The sequence below is a fragment of the Mauremys mutica genome, chromosome 2, assembly GCF_020497125.1.
Source record: "Mauremys mutica isolate MM-2020 ecotype Southern chromosome 2, ASM2049712v1, whole genome shotgun sequence".
NCBI lineage: Eukaryota > Metazoa > Chordata > Testudines > Geoemydidae > Mauremys > Mauremys mutica.
In genome coordinates, this window is record NC_059073.1 from 168,938,583 (window position 1) to 168,964,375 (window position 25,793).

Here is a 25,793-nt window from a genome sequence, read left to right on the forward strand (position 1 = left end):
AAACTCCTCCCAACCTTTTGCAGAGGGCTGTGAATGCATCTTTATCACTAAACAACGCCTCTGCCCATGGGTTTTCCCCTTTCCCCAAATAATACACACAAAAGTCAAGGGAATTTTTATTCAGCTCTTGAGTCCACCCAGTTGTTCCATACATTCCACAGCTCATTTTTTAGCCTGTCTTGTCTACTACAGACCTTTCAAAAATCTTAGTGACAAGCCACTTACTGTTGTCACTTAGGACAACAGACCACAACAGCGCCTAGCTATTCATGGTGTGTGCTAGAGAGCAGGTCACCACTCTCATCAGGGCCATGGAGTCTATTTAGCATCAGTGCCTGCTCACAATCAACTCTTAATACACCAGCCACAATATCACACTGATGATTAATCAGCACACAGCACCTGCTCAGTGGATCAGCTTGCTGTAGCGAGTCCTTTATGTCTCCCGTGGGGCCACTAGGCTAGGCAGAGTCAGTGCTCGCTTACACTTAGAACACCCTGTCCCACTGGCTTACAAGGCTGAGCTCTCCCTCGAGCCTGTTATCTGGACTCTCTGGCCTCATTTCTGGATTCACTGGGCTGAACACACCCTTCTGACTCACAAGGTCAGAACCCACATCACACAAGACCACCCCAAGCAAGCACTCAAGGCTGCTCTCAAGGCTGCTCTCAAGCACACTCCTGACACACAGGGTCAGGTCCCCTCCTGGACTTCCAGTAGCAGGGGTGGGTAAACTTTTGGCCCAAGGGCCACATCTGGGAATAGAAATTGTATGGCAGGCTGTGAATGCTCACAAAATTGGGGTTGGGGGGCGGGAGGGGGTGAGGGCTCTGGTTGTTGGCTCTGGGGTGGGGCCAGAAATAAGGAGTTCAGGGTGTGGGGGGCTCTGGACTGGGGAAGTGGGGTGCGGGGGTGGTGGTGTGATAGCTCTGGCTGGGGGATGCGGGCTCTGGGGTGGGACTGAGGAGTTTGGGATGTAGGCAGGGCAGAAAAGGTGGCTAGGCAGGGCAGAAAAGGTGGGGGAGTTGCCTTGTATGTAAGAGAGCAGTATGACTGCTCAGAGCTCCAGTATGAAACTGCAGAAAAACCTGAGAGTCTCTGGATTAAATTTAGAAGTCTGAACAACAAGGATGATGTCGTGGTGGGAGTCTGCTACAGACCACCAGATCAGGGGGATGAGGTGGACGAGGCTTTCTTCCAGCAACTAACAGAAGTTGCTAGATCACAGGCCCTGGTTCTCATGGGTGACTTTAATCACCCTGATATCTGCTGGGAGAGCAATACAGCAGTGCACAGACAATCCAGGAAGTTTCTGGAAAGTGTAGGGGACAATTTCCTGGTGCAAGTGCTGGAAGAACCAACTAGGGGAAAAGCTCTTCTTGACCTGCTGCTCACAAACAGGGAAGAAATAGTAGACGAAGCAATAGTGGATGGGAACCTGGGAGGTAGTGACCATGAGATGGTTGAGTTCAGGATCCTGATACAAGGAAGAAAAGACAGCAGTAGAACAGAGACCCTGGACTTCAGAAAAGCAGACTTCGACTCCCTCAGGGAACTGATGGGCAAGGTCCCCTGGGAGAATAACATGACAGGGAAAGGAGTCGAGGAAAGCTGGCTGTATTTTAAAGAATCCTTATTGAGGTTGCAGGAACAAACCATCCTGATGTGTAGGAAGAAAAGTAATTATGGCAGGCGACCAGCTTGTCTTAACAGTGAAATCCTTGCTCGTCTTAAACACAAAAAAACTGCTTACAAGAAGTGGAAGATTGGACAAATAACCAGGGAGGAGTATAAAAGTATTGCTCAGGCATGCAGGAGTGAAATTAGGAAGGCCAAATCACACTTGGAGTTGCAGCTAGCCGGAGATGTTAGGAGTAACAAGAAGAGTTTCTTCAGGTATCTTAGCAACAAGAAGAAAGTCAAGGAAAGTGTGGGTCCCTTGCTGAATGAGGGAGGGAACCTAGTGACAGAGGATGTGGAGAAAGCTAGTGTACTCAATGCTTTTTTTGCCTCTGTCTTCACAGACAAGGTCAGCTCCCAGACAGCTGCACTCTGCAGCACGGTATGGGGAGGAGGTGACCAGCTCTCTGTGGAGAAAGAAGTAGTTCAGGACTATTTAGAAAAGCTGGACGAGCACAAGTCCATGGGGCCGGATGCGCTGCATCCGAGGGTGCTAAAGGAGTTGGCTGATGAAATTGCAGAGCCATTGGCCATTATCTTTGAAAAATCATGGCGATCGGGGGAGGTCCCGGATGACTGGAAAAAAGCTAATGTAGTGCCCATCTTTAAAAAAGGGAAGAAGGAAGATCCAGGGAACTACAGGCCAGTCAGTCTCACCTCAGTCCCTGGAAAAATCATGGAACAAGTACTCAAGGAATCAATTCTGAACCACTTAAAGGAGGGGAAAGTGATCAGGAACAGTCAGCATGGATTCACCAAGGGCAAGTCATGCCTGACTAACCTAATTGCCTTCTATGATGAGATAACCGGTTCTGTGGATGAGGGGAAAGCAGTGGATGTACTATTTCTGGACTTTAGCAAAGCTTTTGATACAGTCTCCCACAGTATTCTTGCCAGCAAGTTAAAGAAGTCTGGGCTGGATGAATGGACGGTAAGGTGGATAGAAAACTGGCTAGATGGTCGGGCTCAACGGGTAGTGATCAATGGTTCCATGTCTAGTTGGCAGCCGGTATCAAGTGGAGTGCCCCAAGGGTCGGTGCTGGGGCCGGTTTTGTTCAATATCTTCATTAACGATATGGAGGATGGTGTGGACTGCACCCTTAGCAAGTTTGCAAGTGACACTAAACTGGGAGGAGTGGTTGATACACTGGAGGGTAGGGATAGGATACAGAGGGACCTAGACAAATTAGAGGATTAGGCCAAAAGAAATATGATGAGGTTCAACAAGGACAAGTGCAGAGTCCTGCACTTAGGACGGAAGAATCCCATGCACTGTTACAGACTAGGGACCGAATGGCTGGGCAGCAGTTCTGCAGAAAAGGACCTAGGGGTTACGGTGGACGAAAAGCTGAATATGAGTCAACAGTGTGCCCTTGTTGCCAAGAAGGCTAATGGCATTTTGGGTTGTATAAGTAGGGGCATTTCCAGCAGATCGAGGGATGTGATCATTCCCCTCTATTCAGCACTGGTGAGGCCTCATTTGGAGTACTGTGTCCAGTTTTGGGCCCCACACTACAAGAAGGATGTGGATAAATTGGAGAGAGTCCAGCGGAGGGCAACAAAAATGATTAGGGGGCTGGAGCACATGACTTATGAGGAGAGGCTGAGGGAACTGGGATTGTTTAGGCTGTTACAGCTCCATTTTGTTCTTACAGCTGTCCCCTTACTCCATTTTGTTCTTGTTTTCCTCCTGTGGCCGCCCCTCCCTGGCTGTCAAGTTGTTTACCAGGGCCTCTGCCCTTCTCAAAGGGAGGGCCCCTTAAGTTGTTTAACCAGAGCCATTGCCCTTCTCAAAGGGATGGCCACTTATGCTAAGTGGGACCACTGCCCTGTTCAAAGGGTTAGTCCTGTTATCACCTTGTTAAAACCTGGGCTTGGTGTAGGGTGGCCACTGTCCAGAGCTGCAAGACCTATTGTGTTTTTAGGATCCTGGGCATGAGTCATACCTCTGGGCTCAGGGCTAGTCCAAACATGCCTCTGTGGCTGCCTGCAGTTTTTCTCTGCCTCCCTCCTCCCTGTAAGAGGGGGAGCCAATCAGAGTTACTGGCGGGAAGCTGCCCAGGTTTGCCTTTATAAACAGACATTTTCTGAACAGACTTCGGAAAGGTTCTTGCATTGCTGCCTGGTCTGATCAACCAGGGGTTCTGGGGGTCCTTTCTCCGCTCTAGTTTTATTTTTGAGCATACCCCCTTTTTTGAACCCCTCCCCCCACAAAGAACGAATTGCTGCCTGAGAGATCTCCTGATTATCAAGACTGTACCGAGCCTTCTGATGTGCTTGCTGTTTCTGCCTCTGCTACTGCCTTGGGGGATGGTAAGAATCCCTCTGTGAAACTTTCTATACTTTTATTTTATTATTTTAGCTGCTGGCTCTGTCTCCCCAGCACACAGACTCAAGCTAAACCTTGGTCTGTGTCCTAAAACCTCTCTTACCACCACCCCTCCTATCCGGGCTGCTGGCTCTGTCTCCCCAGCACACAGACTCAAGCTAAACCTTGGTCTGTGTTTTAAAACCTCTCTCTTAAACCCCGTGGCACTCTGCCACTGAAAATAAGTTTGTGCTGCTGCTAAGTTCTGCTCCTGTGGGCTTTGCCTTGGACTGTTTTCAGCTGTATCCACTGCTGCAGTCACACCCCCCCTCTTTGGAGCTGTGTCCTGGACACACACCACTCAGCCCTCTGGAACTATCCTTAGCATAAGGTGCACCCATTAAGTTAAGTTTAGCATTATACTTTGTAAGTTAGGCTTAGAGAATTGTTGCATTGTGTTTTAATTTGTGTAGTCTTGGTTAAGTTAGTTCATAGATAAGATTTTGCTGTGTTCTGTATAATTGTAATTGTCTGTCTTCCTACTGCAAACACACCCCCCCCAGCTTCTCTGTGTCTTTCTACCTTGTTACACTCTCTCTGCTGCTTAAGCTTGCAGCCTGTTTGTTCTGTCTCACTAAGTTTAAATCTCTAGCATAAAACCCCATTGGTTACTTTCTTCCTCTCTGATACCCCTCACATTCTACATTTATACCACTGTGACACATTTTTACCTAAAATTGTTTGTTATTTAACACATTTTATCCATAACTGTTAGTTGGTTATATGCTGCTGTGACACACCTTTTTACATAGAAATCGCTAGCTACCTGTTACATTTATACCTCAGTGTTAACTGATTACCCACTGTATTGTATCCTACTGTGTTTTACCCCACTATTGAAACCCCCTTACTGTTCACCAAAAAATAAACCCCTCCCCAATTGTCTACCTTAACAACCCCATACCCCTCACTATTGAATTGTCCCTGTTTTTGTATTTGCTTAATAAAGTTTATTTTGCACCCCACCCGTGTGGTAATTGCTCCCCAAGATCCCATATACCTGCTGACAGGGACAAAGAGAAGAATGAGGGGGGATTTGATAGCTGCTTTCAACTACCTGAAAGGGGGTTCCAAAGAGGATGGATCTAGACTGTTCTCAGTGGTAGAAGATGACAGAACAAGGAGTAATGGTCTCAAGTTGCAGAGGGGGAGGTTTAGGTTGGACATTAGGAAAAACTTTTTCACTAGTAGGGTGGTGAAGAACTGGAATGGGTTACCTAGGAAGGTGGTGGAATCTCCTTCCTTAGAGGTTTTTAAGGTCAGGCTTGACAAAGCCCCGGCTGGGATGATTTAGTTGGGTTTGGTCCTGCTTTGAGCAGATGACCTCCTGAGGTCCCTTCCAACCCTGAGATTCTATGATTCTATTCTATGATTCTCTGGGATGGGACTGAGGGGTTTGGAGGGTGAGAGGGGGATCAGGGCTGGGGCAGGGGGTTGGGGTGCAGGAAGGGGTGCAGGCTCTGGGGATGAGGGGTTTGGGATGCAAGAGGATGCTCCAGGCTGGAATTGAGGGGTTTGGAGGGTGGGAGGGGGATCAGGGCTGGGGCATGGTGAGTGGCTCAGGGGTGCAGGCTCTGAGTGGCACTTACCTCAAGCGACTCCTGGAAGGGAACGGTCTGTCCCTTCTCTGGCTCCTACGCGGAGGCATGGCAAGGAGACTCTGCACACTGCACCGTCCACAGGCACTGCCCCTTCAGCTCCCATTGGAGTGCTGGAGGGGGCCATTGGAGTGCATAGGAGCAGCTTCTGGGATCTGTGTGGAGTGGTCCCTGACCCTGTTCCCCAGCTGGAGCACCAGAGGGGGGGGCATGCTACAGCTTCTGGGAGCCATGTGGTGCAGCGCCTAACACTGCACTCTGGCTGGGGAGCCAGAGCAGGGCCATGCCATGGCTTCTGGGACCCGCGTGGTGCAGCCTCCAGCCCTGCTTCTCAGCTGGAGCGGGGCAAGTCCCAGACCTCGGTTCTCAGTGGGAGCTCATGGGCTGGCTTAAAATGGCCCACGGGCCATAGTTTGCCCACCCCTGGGTTAGAGGCACACAAGGCTACCCGAGACTAGAGGCACACTAGGCCCCTTCTTGCTCATGGTACACAAGAACACAGGCTGGCAGCACACAAGGTCACCTTAAACCATAGGTTCACAGAACCTTGGTCACAATCCTGACTCAGCCTCTCGCCAACCAGGAACCCATCCTTGTGTCAATGGACCACCATTAACCACTCCAACATATCAAATCAATAATCAGTTAAATAAATCATAAGAAGGGGGTCCTGCTGCAGTCACCAGAAATGTTAACCCAGAAGAGAGAAGTAAGGGAGTCAGGACCGTGTTAAACCCCAAACCCCCACACTGCAGGCCAACCCCCTCCCACCTCTGTCATCGGTTTATGATTTGTCACGCAAAGACAACCCGTGGAATAGGTAACAAAACAAGAAGAGTTTATTAACAAGGACCCCGCACAAAGTTATAAACAGATAATAAAACTACTCAGCTGTTAACTGCACAACTGGCTTAAAGCCAAGGACCCCAAAAACCAATACAACACTATGAGTGGGGAAAGCAAATTCAATGATTAACACATCACCATCTTTCTCTCTCTCTCTACACAACGAGGACCACACGGATGCTGGGGACATGACCAGGATCACAAGATGCCAACAGGAACTCAGGATACAATCAAGAGCTTCAGGACACAGGAACCGGTAAGTTGATCTTCTTGTCTTCTTTTACTTGCCACATTGTCTTGGCTAGGAACAAGCACTGGGCTGCCACTATGACAGACTGCAGCTGCTACAGGGCGCAGTGCCTTCTTATATGTTTGGGTTACTAGGCAGAATACTTAAAGTCACATGACCATTTCCTGCCAAACCTTATTCAAAGGCTCCAAAGTTTCCCACCAGTTTGACTGTCGCTGGGCAGATTTACAATAGTAAGAGGGAAACAAGAAGAGATCAATCATGGAGGACAAACAACAACTTAGAGGGAACAACATAGCAGAAAACAAAACAACTCAACAACATTCAGCTCTTTATTAAAGTGGTAGGTCTGCAGCTGAGCACTGGATTGATTGCTGGCCTCCCTGGCCTTCTGGTATGCCTGCCACAGGTACTTGGCTTTCACGCAGAACTGTTGTTGGTCCCTCTTGTACCACCTCTCCTGCATCCCCTGTGCAAACTGCTTGTAGATGTTGATGGCGAGTTTGGAGCTGTGTCTGCACAGCCTCTTTGCTCCACAGGCCCAGGAGCTCCAATATCTTCTGTCTATTCCAGGCAGGTGTGTGGGGCTGACATGGTCAGCTGGCCAGTTGCACTCAACAATGGAGAGATGCTAGGTGTGCTAGCTAAGTCGGGCATACAGGAAAAGGAATTTAAAAAATTCATAGGGCTGTAAGTGTGGGAGACCTCCGATCTCTCTGACCCATGTCAGTGGAATTCCCAATGGTGATCACAGTGGTCAGTGCAGGGCATTGTGGGACAGCTGCTGGGGGACAGTTAGGGTTGACATAAGTAATGCAGTGTCTACACTCGCACTGCTCCAACCTAAGTACATCAACCATGACTTTCTGCAGTTTGAAAAGGTGGTGTTACAATGTTGGCATAACAGGGTGCTTACATAGGTGGGAGACACATTTAAATGTAGACATATGCACGACTAAGTCAACATGAGCTTCCTTGTGTCAACATAACACTGTAGTGTAGAGCAGGCCTGAGTGCCCTTCACTGGCCATGAAGAAGAACTCTGTGAATCTCCAAAGCTTGACTCTTTCACCAACAGAAGTTGGTCCAATAAAAGATATTTCCTCACCCACCTTGTCTTTCTAATATCCTGGGACCAACACAGCTACACCAACACTGCAAACAAGCAATCTATTTATATGTAGCTGCACACCGTCGTCATGTAGTCTAGGCATCAGCATTCAGTAATGGTGTTGGGTATTCAGTATTTCAATCATTCAGTGCTTAAGTACCTGCAACTGGAATAAACCAGGATGAAAAATACAGTTCAGATCTGTTAAATGAATGCACTTTCTATTTATCAAAACAAAATATATTTGATAATACAATTAAGCCTTCTTTAAGAAGCACATTTAAAGGTACAGAGCTGTTAAACACAATATTTTGTTTAATTATTTTAAGAGCTTTGTATCACACTGTATTCTAAGAAAAGAAATGTGTAACACAACGTAGCAATAATATACTCCCCCCACACCCACTTTTTTTTGTTGGGTGCGCAAAGGATCTTTTACAGCCTGTTACTCAGCCTGGGAATCTCTTCACTCAGATAACACAAATGGCAAATAATATAGCCATCATGGAAGATGCATAGGTCTTTGGGAGCTCTTACCCTGGAAAGCAAACCAGCCCTGAGTCAAATGAGCTTCCTCTGGGTTTCACAGACTATATGCAGGCTCTGTCATCACCAGAGGTTGAAAGGCATAGATTTCATTACTGCAGAGCATTCAGGTCCAAGAGAAAAATTTAATTTGCAGCTTCACTATAATCAAATGGAGAAGTAAGAATCATTATTTGATCCTAGAACTGATTAAAATGACAGTTTAAAGAAAAAAATGGAATGACAGTAACGACCCTTATTTCTTCTTTCATCTAGTTAGGTTCCAGTTATTACAGTCCTGTCAACTAGAAGGTTCACAATGATACAATATTATTATTACTAATGTTAATATTAATTACTATTTTTATAACACTGACAATCTGACAACTACTTTACAAACAGGTCTGATGACAAAGTCCTGTTATACATAACATTTTACAATCTAAATACAGCAGACAATTTACAGATGGGATTGTGTATTTGGGAACTGTTTGAACCTTTGTTCCCTTGATCATCTTTGATCATCCTCAATCAGCCTTGTGATCACTTCCCCCTATACGAGTAAAGAACAGGTAGGGCTGACCTAGGAAACCAGGTCTTAAAAGCCAGAGTCTAAATTACCCAGGGGAACTAGAGAACAGGGGACAACAAACTGAAGTTTGAGAGGGAGTGAGACTAATCACTATAGTTAGGAAAGGCCACATTGCTAGTGCCAATGCGGCTCCTGTCTCCTCCACCTGCACCTGTATCCGGACAGAAAATCTGACCATGGATGTCTCTACCCAGATTATACTAGTGAATAAACACAACTATGACATACTTGGCATCACTGAGTTGGCGGATGTGATTGCAGAGCCATTGGCCATTATCTTTGAAAACTCATGGCGATTGGGGAAGGTCCCGGATGACTGGAAAAAGGCTAATGTAGTGCCTATCTTTAAAAAAGGGAAGAAGGAGGATCCAGGGAACTACAGGCCAGCCAGCCTCACCTCAGTACCTGGAAAACTCATGGAGCAGGTCCTCAAGGAATCAATTCTGAAGCACTTAGAAGAGAGGAAAGTGATCAGGAACAGTCAGCATGGATTCACCAAAGGCAAGTCATGCCTGACTAACCTAATTGCCTTCTATGAGGAGATAACTGGGTCTGTGGATGAGGGGAAAGCAGTGAATGTGTTATTCCTTGACTTTAGCAAAGCTTTTGATACAGTCTTCCACAGTATTCTTGCTGGCAAGTTAAAGTATGGGCTGGATGAATGGACTATAAGGTGGATAGAAAGCTGGCTAGATCATCAGGCTCAACGGGTAGTGATCAACGGCTCCATGTCTAGTTGGCAGCTGGTTTCAAGCGGAGTGCCCCAAGGGTCGGTCCTGGGGCCAGTTTTGTTCAATATCTTCATTAATGATCTGGAGGATGGCGTGGACTGCACTCTCCGCAAGTTTGCAGATGACACTAAACTGGGAGGAGTGGTAGATATGCTGGAGTGTAGGGATAGGAAACAGAGGGACCTAGACAAATTAGAGGATTGGGCCAAAAGAAACCTGATGAGGTTCAACAAGGACAAGTGCAGAGTCCTGCACTTAGGACGGAAGAATCCCATTCACTGTTACAGACTAGGGACCGAATGGCTAGGAAGCAGTTCTGCAGAAAATGACCTACGGGTTACAGTGGATGAGAAACTGGATATGAGTCAACAGTGTGCCCTTGTTGCCAAGAAGGCTAATGTCATTTTGGGTTGTATAAGTAGGGGCATTGCCAGCAGATCGAGGGACGTGATCATTCCCCTCTATTCAGCATTGGTGAGGCCTCATCTGGAGTACTGTGTCCAGTTTTGGGCCCCACACTACAAGAAGGATGTGGATAAATTGGAAAGAGTCCAGCGGAGGGCAACAAAAATGATTAGGGGGCTGGAGCACATGACTTCTGAGGAGATGCTGAGGGAAGTGGGATTGTTTAGTCTGCAGAAGAGAAGAATGAGGGGGGATTTGATAGCTGCTTTCAACTACCTGAAAGGGGGTTCCAAAGAGGATGGATCTAGACTGTACCTGAAAGGGGGTTCCAAAGAGGATGGATCTAGACTGTTCTCAGTGGTAGCAGATGACAGAACAAGAAGTAATGGTCTCAAGTTGTAGTGGGGGAGTTTTAGGTTGGATATTAGGAAAAACTTTTTCACTAGGAGGGTGGTGAAGCACTGAAATGGGTTACCTAGGGAGGTGGTGGAATCTCTTTCCTTAGAGGTTTTTAAGATCAGGCTAGTCAAAGCCCTGGCTGGGATTATTTAGTTGGGAATTGGTCTTGCTTTGAGCAGAAACAAAGATGTGGACAAAGGGTTGGACTAGATGACCTCATGAGGTCCCTTCCAACCCTGATATTCTATGACTTGGTGGGATAATACACATGACTGGATTATTGGTTCAGAAGGGTGCAGGTTGCTCAGGAAGGACACATATGGAAAAAAGGGAGGAGGTGTTGCCTTATATACTAGGAGCTGTGAGTGCCTGTACCTGTGGAAGCTCAGGTAAACAAAGCGTCTCACGACCCGCCAGGGGCTTACTCTGAACAATCCATGAATCAAGTTTGGGAACCCCTGGCCTAGATGGAACTACTTTTAAGTGGGTGTATACCTGGTTGGAAAACTGTTCCCAGAGAGTAGTTATCAGTGTTCACAGTCAAGCTGGAAGGGCATATCAAGTGGGGTCCCTCAGGGATTAGTCCTGGGTCCGGTTCTGCTCAATATCTTCATCTATGATTTAGATAATGGCATAGAGAGTACACTTATACAGTTTTCACACAATGCCAGACTCAGAGGGGTTGCAAGTTGTCATAAACTGATAGTTAAGGGTTAATGCCTCTTTTACCTATAATGGGTTAAGAAGTTCACCTAGCCTAGCTGACACCTGACCAGAGGAACCAATGGGGGAACAAGATGTTTCAAAAGGAATGAGGGAAGTTTCCTTTGTTTAGTCAGTTTTCAGTTTCACTTTGACCGGAGTGGGAAAGCTCCAGAATTCAGCCTCTTATTAAGTAGTGAGTATTAGTAAAGGAAATAAATAGGTTTATGTTTATTTCTTTGTAACTTGTCTTGTGCAATTAGAGGAATAGTCAAATTGGGTATTTGGGTATTCATTGGTGTAATTAAGTTTTTGCCCAGGGGAACATCCTCTGTGTTTGGAATCTGTTGTCTGTGAGAGTAGCTGGTATGCTAATCTCTCCCAGAGGTTTTTATTTTACCTTTCTTTTCTTTAATAAAAAGGCTTTTTAAAATAACCTGACTGATTTTTCCTTGTTTTTAGATCCAAGGGGGTTGGATCTGGATCCACCAGGAGTTGGTGGGAGAAAGGAGGGGGGATGGTTAATTTCTCCTTGTTTTAGGATCCAAGGAGTTTGGATCTGTGTTCACCAGGAAATTGGTGAAGTCTCTCAAGACTACCCAGGGAAGGGAAGTAGTGCTTGTGAGTGGTGGCAGCCAGACCAGATCTAAGCTGTTAATTGAGCTTAGAGCTTCTCATGCATGTCCCCCACATCTGTACCCTAAAGTTCAGAGTGGGGAAGGAACCTTGACACAAGTGCTTTAGAGGCTAGGATTAAAATTCAAAATGATCTGGACAAACTGGAGAAATGGACTGTAGTAAATAGGATTAAATGTAAGGACAAATGCAAAGTACTCCACTTAAGAAGGAACAATCAATTGCACACATACAAAATGGGAAATGGATGCCTAGGAAAGGGAGTTATAGTGGATCACAAGCTAAATGAGTCAGTGTAACACTGTTACAAAAAAAGCAAACATCATTCTGGGATGTATTAGCAGGAGTATTGTAAGCAAGACATGACAAGTAAATCTTCCGCTCTACTCCACGCTGATTAGGCCTCAACTGGAGTATTGTGTCCAGTTCTGGACACCACATTTCAGGAAAGATGTGGACAAATTGGAGAAAGTCCAGAGAAGAGCAACAAAAATGATTCAAGGTCTAGAAAACATGACCTATGGAAAAAATGGGTTTATTTAGTCAGGAGAAGACTAGACTGAGAGGGGACATAACAGTTTTCAAGTACATAAAAGGCTTTTACAAGAAGGAGGGTGAAAAACTGTTCTTGTTAGCCTCTCGGGATTGGATGAAAAACAATGGGCTTAAATTGCAGCAAGGGAGGTTTAAGTTGGACATTAAGAAAAAGTTCTTAACTGTTCAGGTAGTTAAGCACTGGAACAAATTGCCTAAGAAGATTGTGGACTCTCTGTCATTGGAGGTTTTTAAGAACAGGCTAGACAATCACTTGTTAAGAGTGGTCTAATTATTGCTTAGTCCTGCCATGAGTGCAGGGGACTTGTAAGGTCTGAGGCCTTTATCTTTAGTAAAAGCTGCAGCCAGACTGAAAAACAGCAGACACGAGCTAAGATGCAGAGAGTCACATCCTCATATTCCATCTAAATTACATCAAAACAATATAATATTGGGCTGTTAAGAAGTACCCACCATCACCAGATAAAGAAACGGATATTAAGATGTTGAAAGAAAACTTTGTTTGATAGCATTCTGTCTGGCAAGAAACCACCTATGAACAGTTGTGATTGTGAAATTTATACTTCTATTGTTTTGCCTTTATGGTGCCTACTTCTCTGTTGTTTATCTGTATAGTCTCTATCTGATTCTTTAATTGTTTCTGTCTGTTGCATAACTAATTTTGCAAGATTTAAATCAGGGGAGGGCAAACTACAGCCGGCAGGCTGGATCCGGCCCATCAGGGCTTTCAATCTGGCCCACGGGATTGCCAGCCCAGTGGCACAGCAGCAATATTAAGCACTTTCACCTTCTACTGAAACCAACTGGATGACCTCCTGAAGTCTCTTCCAACCCTATTATTTTATGATTCTATGATTCAATAGCGGTTGGACCTGCTCAGAATCATGCCCCTTTGACAAAAATGCAAAGTGTGAAATCCTTAAAAATGCAAGTTTTGCCATTGGCTTCAGTGAGGCCAGGATTTCACCCAAAGTTGAAGACTGTTTTTTCCCTACAAATTAAAGCATAGGAATGAAAACATTTCTAGAGTATTCTGATATTAGAATATTGGATGTCCCTGAAGTCTTGGAAGAGGGGGAACTTTCCATTAGAAGTTCTCTAATGAGGACTTTGATCCACTTCTTCATTTTCTGAAGAACTTTTATATCCCAGCAAAATATTCTTTAATTGTGCCCTTCTCTGACTCACTTATCTACAAGAACAACTAATGTATATTCAGTGTTGTGAGATAAGAATCAAATTATGACATCTCCCTTAAAAACAAAGGGAAATATTTTGCATTTTCAGCATAAGAGAATGCTATTTCCAGATAGTAAATTACTGAAGCACAGAGAGGAGGAGTTTTATTTTTTCATTGTTATCTAGTTACAATATTTACCCCTGCATAATGTATGTTATCCTTTTTCAATTATTATTAAATTGACTATGATTATACTAACGCTTTTTTGTTAGCACAACCTGGTAAAAAGAAGAGCTTGCCTGCTGCTGAGGAAGGAGATGATGTTGATGGAAACATATACCCTGATTCCACCCGTGCTTATGTACGTGCTTAACTTTACACACTACTAATTTTGTTGACTTCAATGGGAATATTTATATGCTTAGTGTTAGGCATGTGCTTAAATGTTTGCAGGATCAAGTCCTTATTGGCTGCCTCTTTACTGAATAATTCTATGAATATATTACTATTATTATATGGCTATCTCCACATATATAAAATATAGAATTGTATATGGGATGATAGATAATTGTTCGCTTCTGAAAGTGAAACTTTATATGACATAATGCAATAATGGATACTTGAATGTGAAATGTTTACAAATACTAGGATTTCTTTTATTCCATCTTCATCCCGAGTGTTACTATGAACCCTCCACTCCCAATTACAGTTGCATGAATTTTTTTGGCAGATAGAAATTCACTTAAAAATGCATTTTAGAGGCACTGAAACAATTTGTGAATTTGCCGTGAATTTGCCATATAGTTTCAGCAGAGTTTTTTTCAGGAGTGAGGTGCCATTCACAAAACAGCCAGAGAAGGCAGTGACTCCCGTATGAGCTTTATCCCAGTGGTTAGGGCACTCAACTGGAATATCAGTAACTTGCATCTAGTTCCCTTTCTGCAGCAAAGGGATCTGAACTTGGGGTCTCTCCTATTACAGGTGAAACCCCCTAGCCACTGGGCTACAGTATAGGTAGGATTGAAAAGATTGAGTCTTTATCAGTAAAGATCTATTCCTCCCCCCACACACAAATTGATGTAAAAATATTCCCAGAGATAATAATTGAACTTTACTGATAGGCAAAGTAAGAAAAATGCTGCATGAGAACTTGGGAGAGTTTGATTTAAGGCTATTTATTTTGTATATTTTGCCATGTGATGTTGACAATTTGTGTTTTAACAGTAAAAAACTTTCACTTTTTAAATCTCAGCATTTACTGTCATTAAGTAGTTGTCTGACCCACTTCCCCAGCCCATAACTTCCTGCAACTGTGAACAATAAATAAAAAAATTAAAAATACTTAACAATAAACATTGATATTATCTATCAAAATGTTAAAAAAATGAATTCTGCCAAGCCAAGTCTACTGTGGGTCTTTCTCAATCTCTCCATTTGAAGCTGTTCCATTGGGTATAAATAGTCACTGGAGCAGGGACATGAAATTGCATCAGCTATGTCCTAGGTGAGTGCTCTAACTACGGGGATATGGAGTCATTCTTACTTACACTCTCAGGCCCTCTGATTATTTATTTACTCATAAAAAGTATAACTGTGTCAATAAGAGAGACTGAGAATGATCCACTCCAGACTACCCTATAACCCATGCATTAGGGCACTCTTCTGCCATATGCGAGACCCATATCGCAAATCCCTGCTCCTAGTGACTAGTTCACCCAGTTCCATTCACAAGGGTGACCAGTTTACCTTCATGAGTACTTCCACTGAAGTCAAGAGGACTGCTCACATGAGCAACTGCTCATCAATGTGAGATAGAGGTTCCCTCTATTGGCTACGGTTGCTAGTGGACTTAGCTATGACTAGATTTGATTGTTCCTGGTGTAGGGAGAAATTATTCTGATAGAAAGAAATTACAAAATTAGTATAATTTCTATCTGATCAAAATTTTCAGTTTTGTAATTTTAATTAAATGATAAAAAAAGATTGAAAGTGTAGTTACACAAGCTAAAGCCCCAAACTTACAAAGATCTATGCATATGCTTTATTGTGTGTGAGCAATTGAATTCAATGGGAGTATACACAATATGTAAAGGTAAACAATTGTGTACATGTTTGCAGGTTTGGGGCCTAAATTAGTAGCCATCACATCTTAGTTTTCAGAGTATAAAATATCACTTGTGGGAATGAGGATTGAATTTTTAAAGTCTCCCATTTTCAGTATATATATATCTTCTATCTAGGAAGAAGTATTGGTTAGTGGTAGACTAGATGGACCAATCATTTGAGAAGTAGAGAAACTTCCTGGGTTTTTTAGAGTAAGTAATATTGGCTTGAGTTATATAAACACACCTCACATAGCTTAGAGATCCCCCAACTCAAGATAAAATGGTTTGATTTAAGGCTTGTTACCACTAGCATAAAATTAAAGTAGCTTTGGAAATAGTTTAACTAAACAGTTCAGATGTGCTTTGCAACAGATAGAGTAATGGGATAAGGTAAGATCTTATCCCATGATTCCTGACACTTCCTACACTGATCTGCATTGCACTGTGAGATCAAATAAACACAGATGCATTTGGTTGACTGTTTAAAACTTCAAACACAAACACCTGCAGTTATTTGAATGATTGCCTATTCATATAAGTGCAGGTGCATGTCAGCAATTATCCAGCAGTATGCATATTCAAGTATACAGAAGTTCAATCATTCAAGTGCATGCACCTGGAGGATATGTATCTTTAGAGGAGTTCATATTCAGATGTTTTAACTTGTACACTGTACTGTTTATTATACAGAAATTGAATTTTCTCAGATAAAGCACAGGGGCATTGTTCTGTTTCTGAAGTATAATTGTGCAGTTTTTTTCTCACTTATGTAAATCCCTGAACTGTGTTTGGCAGAATTTCATGCTCACTGTACTTCTCAAGAACCATACAGTGTGCAAATCACTGAATTCTGATTGAATGAAGCCTATTATTCAGATAAAAGGATTTACATTATGGCTGTTAGCTTATTTTTCTTCCCTGAAGGTTCTCAAATGCATGATGTCATAAGATTCCATCTTGTCAACCCTCCTGTTTAGTGTAAGCATCACATGGCCACTAGTGGAGATAGTGGGAGATGCTGTGGACTGCAGTATTCCCAACATTCAGATGAGACTCAAATTTACCTTATTTTTGTCAAATCTGGATGCTACATTCTAAATCTGTCAACACTGGTGATACTTCAGGTGTCAGCTGTGACACGCAGAACTTTTTCCATCTATGTCTGGCCAGAGAATGTGTTTCTGTGCCCCAACTAGCAATTTAAGATTTCTGAATCTCCTAGTCTGTAATAGCTTCATTGTGGTGTTTCATTTTGGGGATAAAATATAAATTATTTCACTTTTACCTTTCCCTCTCTTTCCCCACTAGTAGCCCTTACAGAAATTTGAGAGTATATACCAGTAATAAAATCCTGGGATTGTCACCCGCCTATGTAAACAACGAGGAGTCCAGTGGCACCTTAAAAACTAAGATTTATTTGGGCATAAACTTTTGTGGGTAAAAAACCCACTTCTTCAGATGCATGTGCCACTTCTTCAGTGCCTATGTGTCACTCTGAAGCCTAGAATGTCTGTAGAGTCAGTATGAAGTGATGGAAACAACTAAAAGCATGATAAAGATCTCTTTTTGTTCAGAATATCACCTGGTTCAGTCATCACTGGGATTCACAGTCTGTTGCCATCCAGTTTTTAATTTCTCAGCCACTTGTACTTTACAAATTACAACTGTGCAGTGTGCAGCTACAATAAGGAATACCATGCCAAGAGTCCTAGACCACTTTGATCGAGATCAGTCAACCAGTGATCACCCTTACTTTGCAGCTCATTTGTGTTAGGAGGGAGACTGTACAGATGGTGGATTACTTGGCCCAACTGCCACACCCAGGTGACAGCATGTGCGTTCAGCTACTAGTGAGAAAACAATTAATGGAGGCTGCTAGGAGTTCAGCACTTTCCGATCACTGTTTTAGGTATCTTAGCCAAAATTTTTAGGTACCCATTTTTGAAATTTGTAGTCAATATTTCTGAAATACAAAGCTATCAATTATTATTTATATTATAATGACACCTGGAGGTCCCAGCGTGTTAGGTGCTATACAAATGCATAGTAAAAGATCATTCCCATCCCAATGAGTTTTCAATCTCACTAGACAAGACAGATAAAGATTGGGAGGGAAAATACAGACAGACCAGTGAAGTGACTTTTTCAGATCTAGAAAGTCTATGGTGGAGTACCCAGGAATACAACATAGTTTTCTTGGCTCCCAGACGAGAGCCCAATACAAAACAAGTATAAGTAGTACTTTTTGTTATTTTGTAAAGAAATATATTCTGAATTTTTTCTTGCAAGTTCATTATTTTGTATATTCATATACATATTTTGTGACAATATGGTTTGTATACCAATTACTTTGAGTAATTCTGTACAAGGCAGTATATATATACACACACACACAAATTTCAGCTACATTGTGATAATATAACTCTTCAGTTTTGTAAAGTTCTTTACAATTACATTTTCAAACAGGAAATACTCATTGAGTGGATGTGTTTCTAGTGGGGTCCCTCAGGGATTGGTTCTTTGCTCTATGCTATTTAACATTTTTATCAATGACCTTGGAGAAAACAAAAAAACTTCACTGATAAACTTTGCTGATGACACAAAAATTGGAGGAGTGGTAAATAATGAAGAGGACAGGTCACTCATAGAGAGCAATCTGGATCTATTGGTAAACTAGGAGCAAGCAAACTATATACATTTTAATACAGTTATATGTAAACATGTCTCACAGTTCAGGGCAACTGCACTTATATTTCCCTGTAAAGTTACGGGACTCACTCCTGCGGCACCTCCCTGGTGGTTATCCAGGGAATTAGCTCACCAGCTGTTGGAGTGCCCTCTGCTGGTCACCATCCTACTTGCCGCTGGCCCCATGTCCCTCCCAGACCCCAATGCCCTTTTATCTGCAGTGCTGCCCCCTGGCAATACCCCCCCACACTCTTCCTCTGGGTCCTCTCTGGGGAACCCCAATGCTCTAATCCCCACCTTGCCTCAGTCTGGGCTACTGCCAGTCATCATCAAGCCCCCCGCTCCCTGGGGCAGACTGCAGTGTAAAAGCCACTCATCATACACAAGGGGGTTTGGACCTGCCGCCTTCCTCTGCCTCCCAGTACTTCTGTGGGCCTTGGACCAGGCCCTGCAGCCTGGGGAGTTGCCAGCCTGGAGCTCCCCTAGCTCTCCCCAGCCCTGCTTCACTTCCAGTACCCTTTCTGCAGGCAGCCAGGCCCTGCTCTCTCCCAGCCTGGAGAGAAACTCCTCTTGGGCCTCTGGCTCACAGCCTTTTTATACAGGCCAGCTGTGACCTGATTGGGGTGTGGCCCAGCTGTGGCCACTTCCTCAATTAGCCCAGCTTTTGCCCTGCCACAGCTCTCTCTTGGGGCTGTTTTAAACCCTTCAGGGCAGGAGTGCGGTAACCACCCTGCTACATTCCCCTTAGTGGTTCAGCAAGGGCACCCACTCTCAGGCTTCTGGCTCCTTATCTATTGCCTTTTTTGGGTGGATACCTTCATCTCACTCTCTTCTGACCATGGTATGTTCAGCCTGCACAGTTCCCTGCCCTTACTGTATTATTCCCAGCGTGTTGCCAAGTCTGACAAGATAACAAAGCTGCACTACCTTTCACAGCAAGCCCAAAACAAGCCAAATCCATTTCAGAAGCACCGCCCCCTACCAACAACCAAGCCCAAAACACAAGCCAAACCCATTTCAGATGCACCGTCCCCTGCCACCGTCCCTCTCTCCCCCACAGCCCAATCATCATAGGCATAGTTTTTCACTTCTATATTTGTGGGGGTGGCTCCAGTCAAACCAAGGCGGGGGGGGGGGCAAATTCTGTGCTGGCGCACAGGGGCACCATTTCAGATTTTTTTGGGTGGGTGGGGGCTTTAACCATGATTCCAAGGGATACTTAGGCAACTGAAAACTCTTAATTTTTTTTGCAGATAATAACTTAGAAATTATCTCACAAGAGCACTGTATCTAATTCCTATATCAAGAAAGAAAATTAAATAAATATTAGACTCACTCAGTTCTAATATAACATGTTCTGACATCTTGTGGCAAGGCACTTAAGGGACACTGGTTAGGATTAAAATTGTAATGTATATTCTTACTCAGATACTCTTACTAAAGTCAGAACACATAGGTGCTGACTTTTGTTTTTGCCGGTGTGTGTTTTGGGGGGCACTCTGCCAATTTTGAGGGGAGGCTATTTTCAGCATATTTATATACTTATTTCATATTCTAGTTATTGAATGTATCTATCATTGGTATTGTTACTATTTTAATAATGATTAAATTGTTATGAACTACATAATTACATTTACATGAATTACAGTATATTAAAATCATTGCAGTCACAAGCTGTCTTTATTAACATCCCAGTTTAAAGACATTATGTCTCACTGTAGCTTTCTGGATGAAACTGTCAGCAATCTTATTTACCTCTAGGTTCCCTGGTATTGTTTTGATGCACGTTAAGGACAGTTAAGTTATTCAGTTGCATCTGTCCCACTGATGACTGGAGATAATTTTTAGTCTTCAGAAACTGGAGAATGAGTTCAGGATGATACAGACATATTGAAAAGGATTCTTATGAATTTGCAGAGTACTGCAAATGACTCCAATATCTCTTTCTTGATGGGTAACAGCTAATTTAGGCACCATCATTTTGTATGTATAGTTGGGATTATATTTTGCCATGTGCATTACTTCGCATGTAACATTGAATTTCATCTGCCATTTTGTTGCCAATTCACCCATTTTATGAGATCCATTTGTAACACTTTGCAGTCTCAGAGTAGCAGCCGTGTTAGTCTGTATTCAGAAAAAGAACAGGAGTACTTGTGGCACCTTAGAGACTAACAAATTTATTTGAGCATAAGCTTTTGTGGGCTACAGCCCACTACATCGGATGCATAGAATGGAACATATAATAAAGAGATATATATACACATACAGAGAACATGAAAAGGTGGGAGTTACCCTACCAACTCTAAGACGCTAATTGCTATCAAGCATTCTTAAAACTACAGTACCCACCTGCTGAAGTGAAAAAACAGATTGACAGAGCCAGAAGAGTATCCAGAAGTCACCTACTACAGGACAGGCCCAACAAAGAAAATAACAGAACGCCACTAGCCATCACCTTCAGCCCCCAACTAAAACCTCTCCAGCGCATCATCAAAGATCTACAACCTATTCTGAAAGATGATCCCTCACTCTCACAGATCTTGGGAGACAGACTTGTCCTCACTTACAGACAGCCCCCCAAACCTGAAGAAAATACTCACCAGCAACCACACAGCACAGAACAAAAACACTAACCCAGGAACCTATCCTTGCAACAAAGCCCAATGTCAACTCTGTCCACATATCTAGTCAAGTGACATCATCATAGGACCTAATCACATCAGCCATGCCATCGGGGCTCATTCACCTGCACATCTACCAATGTGATATATGCCATCATGTGCCAGCAATGCCCCTCTGCCATGTACATTGGCCAAACCACAAAATAATAAATGGACACAAATCTGACATCAGGAATCATAACATTCAAAAACCAGTAGGAGAAAACTTCAACCTCTCTGGTCACTCAGTAACAGACTTAAAGGTGGCAATTTTGCAACAGAAAAGCTTCAAAAACAGACTCCAAGAAGAAACTGCTGAACTTGAATTAATATGCAAACTAGATACCATCAGTTTAGGCTTGAATAGAGACTGGGAATGGCTCAGCGATTATATACATTGAATCTATTTCCTCATGTTAAGAATCCTCACACCTTCTTGTCATTATCACTACAAACATTTTTTTCTACTGCTGATAATTGCTCATCTTAATTAATTAGCCTCTTAGAGCTGGTAGGGCAACTCCTACTTTTTCATGTTCTCTGTATGTATATATATAGCTTCTTACTATATGTTCCATTCTATGCATCTGATGAAGTGGGCTGTAGCCCATGAAAGCTTATGCTCAAATAGATTTGTTAGTCTCTAAGGTGCCACAAGTACTCCTGTTCACTTTGCAGTCTGTTTTAGACTTAACTATCTTGAGTAATTTTGTATCATCTGCAAACTTTGCCACCTCACTGTTTAGCCTTTTTGGAGAACATTTATGAATAAGTTGAACAGCACTGGTCCCAGTATGAGGGACACCACTATTTACTTCTCTCCATTCTGAAAATTGACATTTATTCCTACTCTTTGTGTCCTATCTTTTATTTGGAGTGCCTGGCAGTGCTTTCAGGATTATCTTGTGATCCTTCATTTAATTTAATGACAAGCATTTTGTTATCTGAATCACCCTGTCTCTGTTTATAAACAAACTCCCTGCCCCAAAGACAGAAGTTGTTAGCAGCACAGAACTCATCACATTCCACACTCAAGCTTTGACTCCTGGGTGTTGAGCAGCCACTATTTTTTCCATGGGTGCTTGAGCCCTGGAGCACCCACACATGGAGTCAGCACCTATGCATGGGAGACCAGAATTGCACACAGTACGCCAGGTGAGTTCTCATCAACGTCTTGTATAATGGCACTAACACTCCCTGTCTCTACTGGAAATACCTTGCCTGATGTAACCCAGGACCATGCTAGCCTTTCTCATGGACGCATCACATTGATGGCTCATAATCATCCACCAGTGATCAACCAATGCACCAGGTCTTTCTCCTCCTCTGTCACTTCCAACTGATAAGTCCCCTGGTTATAGCAAAAATTCTTGTTGTTAGTCCCTAAATGCATTACCTTACACTTTGCATATTAAATATCATCCCATTTGTATTACTCCAGTTTACGAGGTCATCCAGATCTTCTTGTATGATATTCTCGTTCTCCTCCATATTGGCAATACCTCCCAACTTTGCGTCATCCACAAATTTTATTAGCACTCCCACTTTTTGTTCCAAGGTCAATAATAAAAATGTTAAATAAGAATGGTTCCAAGACTGATCCCTGAGGAACTCCACTAGTAACCTCCCTTTAGCCTGACAGTTCACCTTTCAGTTTGACCCGATGTAGTCTCCCCTTCAACTAGTTCCTTATCCACCTTTCAGTTCTCATATTAAACCGCACATAATCTAACAATTTCTCGTGTGGAACTGTATCAAATGCCTTACTGATATCCTGGTAGATTAGATCTACTGCATTTCCTTTGTCTAAAAATCAGTTATCTTCTCAAAGAAAGATATTAGTAACTTTGTTATCACCTCTTGAATCCAGCATTTGAAAAATTGTAGAAAAATCTTCAATTATTTTCTTTCATTTAGGCTACTCGCTTTTTGCAGTTCACAAGCTGGGAACAGATGATTTAACTTTAGAAAACCACCGAACAGCCCTTTCTTATCTTAATCACCCATTAATAACTCTGTTTATAAACACAATTCTGACTCGGAGCCAGTTAACTGTGTGACTGTCCATAGTTATAAGTTACCAGCCAGTTATTTCTAAGCAAGCCTATTTCATTCTTAAGACAACATACATTGCAGAAGAACATATTAAAAACAAAAGAACCTACATGATTGCTAATAAATAAGGCTATAATTATGTCACTGAGGTCACAGAATCTGTGATTTCCATTGGCCTCCATGACATTTTCTGCCCTGGGGCTGGAGCTCCAAGCCAGCCCTGCTCTCACAGCTCCCAGCCCCCTACCTGGTGGGGGGACTCTGCAGCTGCCCAGCTGCAGTCGGCGGGCAGGGGACCCTGTAGCTGCCCAGCCGCAGCAGGCGGCCGGTGGGACCCCGTGCAGTTGCTTTGTCATGGCAGGCGGGGAAACCCTGCCCAGCTGCCCAGCTGCCCAGCTGCAGCAGGCAGCGGAAACTCCCCAGAACTGCCCAGCCACAGCTGCAGCCACGGCCAGCAGCTGGGGGACCCTGAAGCTACCAGCTGCCCAGGCGAGGGGACCCCGCAGCATCCCAGCCCCAGGGGCATGGGGACCCCGGAGCTCCCATGCACCGCATCAGTGGGGGGACCCAGGAACCTTAGCTTCAGTGGGTGCTGAACCCACCTACCCCTTTTGTCAGGGATATTTTTAGTGAAAGTCAGGGACAAGTCATGGGCTGCCGTGAATTTTTGTTTATTTCCTGTGACCTGTCCATGACTTTTACTAAAAATATCTGTGACAAAACTTAGCCTTACTAATAAACTTACCAGAGATCTCCCCAACCCTAATATGGGCTCTGGCTGGAGCAATCCTTCCAAACCCAACCAAGGGGTTTCCTTGTGATTTCAAGTTCATTACAGCTTCATCTCAGAACAAGCATCCAGTCTTTGGCCCAGTAGTCCCAGTCCTTCCATTGCTTCCCTAAGGGTTGGGGCCTTGCCTATCCATTGGCTGGCTCAGGAAGAACGCCCCATTTAAAACCAGGCTATTATCAAAAAACCCTTCTTTGTCTGCTGGTTCCTGGAGAATCCAGTTGAACTAGTATATGTGAACCTCTCCAGTGGAGGCTTTGAAAGGGCTGATAAACGAAGTAATTATATTTGCATGCCCCTCTTCCTAGAGGAGTTACATAACATTCCACAATAACACATACACAATTGCATTTTTAATAAATAGATCGCAAAGATATTAAACCTAATTCAGTAAGGTTTAATTTAAATTCAATAAAGTTTATCTTAATTCCATAAGTTTTATCTAGGATGTTGCAGGATATTGCTAGTCTGTCATAGTATAAATCTAGGGAAAAAAAAGAATGTAGTCCATATTTACACAATGGGGGGCTCTATTCTGGGAACCAGTGACTTTGAAAAAGATTTGAAGTTCATGGTGGATAACCCCATGAATCTCTGGACTGGCCCTGGGTGCGGTGCCAAGTAAAACCAGGGCTGGAGAGTTTTAAAGAGCAGTGTGTTTTTGTCCATCCTAGCAAAATGGCCAAAGAGTGTGCAATGCCATTTTTTAATATAATGAATGATGGCCAGATCTTTGTGAAAAATGTCACTATTTCACAAAGTCAAAGGTCTATGGTTCACCATGCTTTCATAATGTGTCTTCCATCTGTCCAAGACCTCATCTGTTGATGTATAGGGGGTGCCATCTGGTTTCATAACATGATAGAAAGCTGTTTATGGTTGCCAGCCAGATGTGTGAAGATTCTACACACACGATGAAGCTTGTTGTTATTTACGCTATCCTCTGCTTTGTCAGCCAGGGAGTTCACTTAGATCTCACAGTCATATTTTGCTTGGAGAATACCTTTCAGCCATTTAAATTTTTGGACGTCTCCCTGCCAATGTTCCCTCTAATTTTTTCCATCCATGTGTGGAATTAATTTTATTTTGTGCACCAATATCGAGGTAATGTGTGGACATGTGCCACCAGTAGAAACAAAAAATCTCTATATAATATTGATTTTTAGAAAGTTACCATAGGGATAATTACTCTAGCCAGGACAGGTTAGGCATTTTAGAACTCACTACTCAAAGAATTACATTTAAGCATAAGAGAGAAATAAAATTATGACATTCATAGACCAGTCAAACTAAAATAACTGCACTTTGAAAGAATAAAATTACAGAGAACATATGTGCATTGCAGGAAGTATCAAATAATGACAACAACACAAGTATGTGTTGGGAGGTAAGTGTGAAAGAGACAGTGTGTGTATGTGTATGTTTATCTAAGAGAGACACAGAGACTCTGTGTGTGTGTGTGTGTGTGTGTGTGTGTATGAGACATAGAGTGTGCATGTGTGTGAAACAGTGTGTATGTGTGTGAGAGAGAGAGAGAGACACACACACACACACACACACACACGTGTGTGTGTGCTGGCTGCTGGGGAAGTCTATGAGAAACCATGCACTGTCTCTTTAAGGCATTTGTATCAGAAGGCTCAGACTGCAGTAGCTGAGGTCTCCTGCTCCCGAGTCCTGTCCCCTCTCCCCTGCTCTGCGGAGATGGGGTACATGGGCAGGGGGGAAGGCGGGAGAGGGGGACACCCTGACATCAGTGCCCTCCCTCCTCTCCTTGCTCTTCACAGCAAGCAGGAGAGCCCTGGTAGCAGCTGGCCCGGGGCACCAAGGCAGAGGGCAGGAGCAACGTGGTTGCAGAGCAGAGCGGGAGGGGCACCTGAACACACACCACCAAACACACACCACACACCACT

At 43.5% G+C, this 25,793-nt stretch overlaps 1 long non-coding RNA gene across 1 annotated transcript in view; it reads right to left on the reverse strand.

The window, feature by feature from the left end:
• Nucleotides 1–7,111: 7,111 nt before the first annotated feature.
• LOC123365358 overlaps nt 7,112–25,793 on the reverse strand; it is a 57,917-nt gene continuing 39,235 nt past the window's right edge. The window contains exons 3-4 of the long non-coding RNA XR_006577538.1: nt 8,392–8,541; nt 7,112–8,020 (exon numbers count right to left, since the gene is read on the reverse strand). This is a non-coding gene — a long non-coding RNA (uncharacterized LOC123365358). The remainder of the gene's footprint in view (nt 8,021–8,391; nt 8,542–25,793) is intronic.